The 7,361-nt window shown below is 44.0% G+C and overlaps 1 pseudogene; it reads left to right on the forward strand.

Moving 5' to 3' along the window:
* The first annotated feature begins 6,296 nt into the window (after positions 1-6,296).
* LOC133066960 (T cell receptor alpha variable 18-like) lies at positions 6,297-7,071 on the forward strand (annotated as a pseudogene).
* The last annotated feature ends 290 nt before the right edge of the window (positions 7,072-7,361 follow it).

Raw genomic sequence — 7,361 nt, forward strand, 5'->3', positions numbered from 1 at the left:
GACGCTGATGCTGGGAAAGATTGAAGGCAGGAGGAGAAAGGGACGGCAGAAGATGAGATGGTTGGATGGCATCACCGACTCAATGGACATGGGTCTGAGCAAGCTCCGGGAGCTGGTGTTGGACAGCGAAGCCTGGCCTGCTGCTGTCCATGGGGTCGCAAAGAGCTGGACACGACTGAGCTACTGAACTGAACTGAGGTCAGATATGACTGTGGTCATATCTTTAAGATCACCACCAGAGGGCGGGGCTTCCTTCAAATGCGATTCCTTTCTGTATTCAGGAGCTGGTTTGACTTGCCTCCTCTGTAGCCACAAGACAGGTGACTGCTGCTGTGCAGAAAGGGGTCCCCATTTTCTGAGTGAGGAGCTTCTGTAACATCCAGCTGAAGACTAACTTTGATAGATTTGATGTTTCTAGGGAACAAGGACTGTCGCCAGAATGTTTTCTGCCACTCACTCAGTTCTGGTCATCTTCTTAATACTTGGTAAGTAGCATTTTATCCTAAAATGATTTCTCACTTTCCTATGATAACAGGTCAGTTTTATTTTTCTTCTCTGGCTGAAAACTCTCCTCCTGTACATTTCTACTATAACGAAGTGATTCTCTTGTAGGAGGGACCAATGGTGACTCAGTGAACCAGACAGAAGGCCCAGTGATTGTCTCAGAGGGGGCTCTCATGACCCTGAACTGCACTTACCAGGCCACGTATTCAAATTTCTATCTTTTCTGGTATGTCCAGCATCTCAACAAAGCTCCTCAACTCCTCCTGAAGGGCCTAACAGCAGACAAGAAGGTAGAGCATGAAGGTTTTCAGGCCACTCTTGTGAAGAGGGACAGCTCCTTCCACCTGCAGAAACAGGCAGTGCAAGCATCAGACTCGGCTGTGTACTACTGTGCTCTGAGGGACACAGTGATGGAGGGCTGCAGGGGAAGCTGAGCACAAACCCAGAGGCAGATGGGGCTCCGGCTGTGGGCAGACCAGGAAGGAGGTGTTGTTTCTCTCTCAGAGGTGCTGTCAAAGCACTTCCAGCTCTGATACTCCAAGCCAAGGACCTTGGAATTCTTGGATGGCCCAACAGAGGAATCTGGGACAGGACAGTGTAAAGAGGAACCTAAGTGCTTTTCTCCAAAAATGCCTGTTTTCAGCCCATCCACCTGCCCCCAGATGGCATAGAATCCCTTAAAGTGACATTAACTCTTCAACAACAATTCAGATTATATATGCTGAAATATTTCACAGTGTGTTAATGAAAATTCCAGGGCTCATTGTTAATGGATGACTGTGCAACCTGGAAGCTAGTCTCTGGTTTTTAAAATTCAGGCCAAGATTGTGTATCCTGCTCAGTTTCACCTGCAGACACTCCATCTTTAGTGACTGGAGCTTTATTCTCTCTTTCCTTGGCTTTTCCATCCCTTCTGGTTGCTCCAGAAATGCTGCTGCCTAAGTAAATTCCAAGTGGGGAGTTTCTGACAAGGTATTCCTTTTGTCAAGGGCCCTGTGGATCAGAGCAGCCCTCTCTGTAAATATTGCAGGTGTTGTGTGTATTGTTTGTATTCATACTGGGTGCCGGATATTCTCTTTGCTAATAACCTCATCTCAGGGAAATGAATGCCAAAGAATGTTCAAATTACCATACAATTGCACTCATTTCACATGTTAGCAAGATTATGCTCAAAATCCTTCAAGCTATGCTTCAGCAGTACATGAACCAAGAATTTCAGATGTATAAGCTGAGTTTAGAAAAGGCAGAGGAACCAGAGCAGATCCAATATCTGCTGGATCACAGAAAAAGCAAGGGAATTTAAAACAAGTCTACTTCTGCTTCATTGACTACACTAAAGCTTTTGACTGTGTGGATCACAACAAACTGTGGATAATTCTTAAGGAGATGGGGATATCCAAGAAGATACAAGATATCCTGTATGCAGGACAAGAAGCAACAGTTAGTACTACACATGGAACAATGGACTGGTTCAAAATTGGGAAAGGAGTACATCAAGGCTATATATTGTCAGCCTGCTTTTTTAACTTATATGTGGAGTACATCAGGTGAAATGCAGGGCTGGATGACTCAAAAGCTGGAATCACGATTGCCAGGAGAAATATCAACAACCTCAGATATGCAGATGACACCACTCTGATGGCAGAAAGTGAAAAGTAACTAAATAACATCTTGATGCAGGTGAAAGAGGAGAGTAAAAACAGCTGGATTAAAACTCAACATTAAAAAAACTAAGATTACGGCATCCAGTACCATTATTTTATGGCAAATAGATGGGGAAAATGTGGAAACAGTGACAGATTTAATTTTCTTGAGCTTGAAAATCACTGCAAATTGTGACTGCAGCCATGAAATTAAAAGATGCTTGCTCCTTGGAGGAAAAGCTATGATCAACCTAGACGGCATGTTAAAAAGCAGAGACATTACTTTACCGGCAAAGTCCATATAGTCAGAGTTATGGTTTTCCCCGTAATCATGAATGGATGTGTGCCGGGAGCCATTATGGGAGATCCCACCCGTGACAAGGTCACGAGGAGAAGACCTGAAATGCAAGGCTGTTCAGGCTACAAGGGACCCTCCAGGTTGACCCCGTTCTCTACCCCACCCTGTAGCCTCCCCCTCTTGCTGTTGTCCTTGTTGGTCTTGTTGCGGATCTTTGCGTTGCCTGCCAAGAGCTCTCCTGCTCCTCTTTCACTAAATAAAGACCAACACAGAACCCTAATTAATAAACCTCCTGGACACTGGTTCCCTATGAATGGGCCAGGAATGAAGGAAATGTTTCAAGTAAAAACCCTTCTGCTGGCACTCTGGCTTGTTTGACAAATGCGTACTAATGCACATGGCTGCTCACAACACCTTAATCATAAACAGCATAAAGAACCTGATCACAAAAGGCCCTAATGGTCACAGAGCCCTTCGGGGTGTGAGGGGGCCCTATTAGAGAACACAAAAATATTATTCTAAATGTGGTTATAGTTAAAGATTTAGAAAACTAAGAGTTTAGGATTGTTAATTTTAACCAAGAGTGCTAAAACAGAGGCTGCCTCACCAGAGCCGCAGAGTCTTTGTGTGGTAAACTTTTTAGATAAATTTAGCTGAGAAGTTTTGCAAAAAGACTGACCTTTGTGTTAACAGGATTGTATTTCTACTATGTTGCAACCTGCTGTACCACAAGACTGCAACTTTTCTGTTTTCTGCTAAGCTCAAGGCAAAATAGAACAATAAAGAATAGACTATGGAAAACAGCTTTGCCTTCACCTAGGTCATAAAATGTTAATAGGCCCCAAGGCCAGAAGATAATGTACAAAGATCCACTATGAAAGAAGACTCTCATAAACAAAGAAGTATGCAGAAAACACCCTGGTTTCAGGAAGGACAAACTGAGGTAATGTTAAACTAAACTTTGTATGCTTATCTTTCACCTCCCCTTAGAAATGTACTAACTTAGGGCCCTGCTGCACACACCCCAGTCTGGTCTCTCTCTCTCTCTCTCTCATCGACGCCGTTCATCCTAGGGGTACCCCTGGATCCTGCTGAGGCTGGACCCTAGCAGATGTGAGAGTTGGACCATAAAGAAGGCTGATTGCCAAAGAATTGATGCTTTCCAGTTGTGGGTTGGAGAAGCCTCATGAGAGTCCCCTGACTGCAAGGAGATCAAACCAGTCCATCCTAACGGATATCAACTGTGAATATTCATTGGAAGGACTGATGCTGAAGCTGAAGTTGTGGCCAGAATACTGAATCATTGTCATTTCATAATTTATAGGCATGCTTGATTTGCTAAGTTTTGTCTGACTCTTTGCGACGCCATGGACTGTAGCCCACCATGCTCCTCTGTCCATGGAATTTTCCAGGCAAGAATACTGGAGTGGGTTGCTATTCCCTTCTCCTGGGGATCTTTCTCACCCAGGGATTGAACCCTCATCTCCTCAATTGGCAGGCAGATTTTTTATCACTTAGCACCTGGGAAGCTCAATTTATAGACACAACTACTTAAATGCAGAGTTTAATAGTTATAGTAGTTTTATGGTCTTGGCAGATGCACTCACCATCGTCACTTAGGGTGGATCTGGACACCCACCTGAAGGTAAGCACTGCCTTTCTCCCTAACATCCCAGAGTCCTGCACACTGGATGCTGGCCACCTGTGCCCTGGGGGTTCAACATCTTAATAAACAGGCCTAGAAATGGAGAGGGAGATGAAAGAGCAAAATTAAATCTTAATGGTGGGAAAATAAAGTATTCTAGCGGGTTTTATTTCCCTGGTAGTAACTGCTTCAGTTCTCTGCTTTTGGTCTCAGGCCTCATTTCAAGTACTGGGGTCCACCTAGTGGGAATCCAGACAGGGCATAGGATTTTTTTTTTTTTTTCTCACTTGCTCCTCAATCAACTGAAAGCAATTTGAGGTAGGAAATGTGTCTCATTTTGTTTCCACATTGTAGACAACCCTGTAAATTTCCAGAATGAATGTTGGAGGGATTCCTGAAAATGCACAAGAGTTCAAGAGAATCTAGGTGATCTGCTGAGCCAGAGAGTCCTGCCAGTATGATAACTTCAACTCAAGATTCTAATTTTAGGGAGAGCATTGGTTCATTGGCTGGGACTCTCTGCACTCACATTGCAGGAGGCCCAGGTTCGATCCCTGGTCAGGGAACCAGATCCCACAAGCCTAAACTAAGACCTGGCCCAGACAAAAGAACAAAACAAGCAAAAAGAAAAGCTCAGCATCAGATGTGCATTAAAAATGATCCCAGTTTTGGTAAGAACTAACAAAGTTCATTTTAACTGGGGAGAAAATCTCAGTAGTTAAAAAAGGCACATTTGAAGAAGACTATTTTCGAGTTCAGCTGACTTAGTCACAGCCGTTGTTACTGGATTGACAACATTGAGAGCCCGTTTAAGGCACCCTCACAGCTGTCTGCAGCCACAACGTCCCCAAGCCTTAAAATGGTTTATGTCACCAAAGAACAATGTTCTGACTTCTTACCATATTATAGTTAGACTTTGCATAAAGTAAACCCAATCCTAGAGAAAAGAACAAGCTATGAAATGACCCCATTAAATCTTCTGCTCGGTTCACTTCACTAGCAGGGAACTAGACAAACAGGCTGACAGACACTGAGCAAACAGTTCTTTCCATTGAGATTCCTGAATCCCTAATAAATAAACAGAAGACAGATAAATACCACACACATGTCTCTGGAATGAAGAGTGTCTGGCTAATATGTTCAGCATCTAAACTTGACATTTAAAAAAATAAATACTTAGTTGAATTAAAGCAAGAATGTGACAAGAGGTAAAAAGATGTTTCAAGAACCAGGTTACCTAAGTAAGGTCACCTGTGCCTCATGAGGCTAAAGGTGTAAGGTTGCTGTCATCCAGGATGGTCCAACTCTCCCCCGCCACTCTCTCCCCCAAACCCTGCCTTGCGCTTATTTCTCTCTCTTTCTCCCTTTTTTTGTCAACGTTCCTCCCCTTTGGCACAGAGGTCCACAAGTTTTAGGTTTTTCAGGATCTCCGCTCTCCTATTCTGTCTCAATCCCACAGTGAGACAGTTACACTATTTTAGGTAAATCCCTCATGCACTGGTGCCTAGAAACTGCCTCCAGGAAGTAAGCTGGGCAGTGTTTGTGGTCATATCATCTGTTTTCCTTATCTCGGTGCTACCTGATGTTCAAGGTCCAAAAATAGTTTTCTAGTTGGAAGATCAACTCTACCATTATCAGTGAAAAAGAAGTCACATATTTTACTTTTATTGTGTTTTACAAATCTGTCATTCCATGATAAATCAGGATAATAACCTTATCATTTAACTACACGTTATTTGACACCTGCCTTAGATAAAATTTTCTCCACGGCATGTTGACAGAGTCAACATGAATATAACTACTTCAGAGAAATGACTTGGGGAGAGGAGGAAGCACTTTCCATACAGAGGGATCCTTCTCTGACCCATGGGAATCCGAGACATACGCGAGGAAGAATCCTCTGACTATTCCATCTAGAAACTGTAACTGGGGTTTCTTGTGAAACTAGAGATAGCTGTGCCATGAAAAAAATTATGGAAGTAATAATAGAGTATTTCCCTAAACACGCTTATGCTTAGGACTCTCTTCTTAGGGTCCTGTCCCATTCTCCTGCATGTAATCCCACAAGCTGTTATCAGGAGGAATAGGTTAGACTCCACTGTGGTGCAATTCTCACGACCACCACCAGAGGGCGGGGCTTCCTTCAGATGCGGTTCCTCGTGTTCAGGAGCCGGTTTCACTTGCCTACTTTGCACCCACAAGACAGATGACTGCTGCTGTGCAGAAGGGGGCTCTCATTTCTGAGTGAGGAGCTTCTGTAACATCCAGATGGAGACTAGATTCGTTAGACTGGTGTATTCCAGGGAACAAGGACCGTTTTCTTTTGCGAACATGAATTCAGTCACTCACTCAGTTCTTCTGATCATCTTAATATTCAGTAAGTAACATTTTATTCTAAAACTTGATGATTTTTCACTTTCCTATAACTGTAGGTAAGTTTTATTTTTCTTCTCTGACTGAAAACTCTCCTCCTGTACATTTCTACTATGACGAAGTGATTTTCTTGTAGGAGGGACCAATGGTGACTCAGTGAACCAGACAGAAGGCCCAGTGACTGTCTCAGAGGGGGCTCTCATGACCCTGAACTGCACTTACCAGGCTGTTAGTTCAGCTCCCTATCTTTTCTGGTATGTCCAGCATCTCAACAAAGCTCCTCAACTCCTCCTGAAGGGCTTCACAGCAGACAAGAAGGTAGAGCATGAAGGTTTTCAGGCCACTCTTGTGAAGAGGGACAGCTCCTTCCACCTGCAGAAACAGGCAGTGCAAGCATCAGACTCGGCTGTGTACTACTGTGCTCTGAGTGACACAGTGATGGAGGGCTGCAGGGGGAGCTGAGCACAAACCCAGATGCAGATGGGGCTCCGGCTGCGGGCAGACCCGGAAGGGGGTGTTGTTTCTCTCTCCAGTGTGCTATGCTAGAGGTCTTGTCAAAGCGCCTCCAGGTCTGCTCCTCAGAGCCAATTGGACCTAGGAATTCTTGAGTTGCTCTACAGAGAGGAATCTGGGGGCAGGACAGTTCAAAAAAGGAACCTAAGTGCTTTTCTCCAGAAATGCCTGTTTTCCGCCCATCCACATGCTCCCAGATGGCATAGAATCCCTTAAAGTGACATTAACTCTTCGATGGCAATTCAGAAATATGCTGAAATATTTTACAATGTGTTAATGAAAATTCCAAGGCACACTGTTAATGGATGACTGTGCGACCTGGAAGCTAGTCTCTGGTTTTTAAAATTCAGGCCAAAATTGTGTATCCTGCTCAGTTTCACCTGCA

Source organism: Dama dama, chromosome 12 (genome assembly GCF_033118175.1).
Source record: "Dama dama isolate Ldn47 chromosome 12, ASM3311817v1, whole genome shotgun sequence".
NCBI lineage: Eukaryota > Metazoa > Chordata > Mammalia > Artiodactyla > Cervidae > Dama > Dama dama.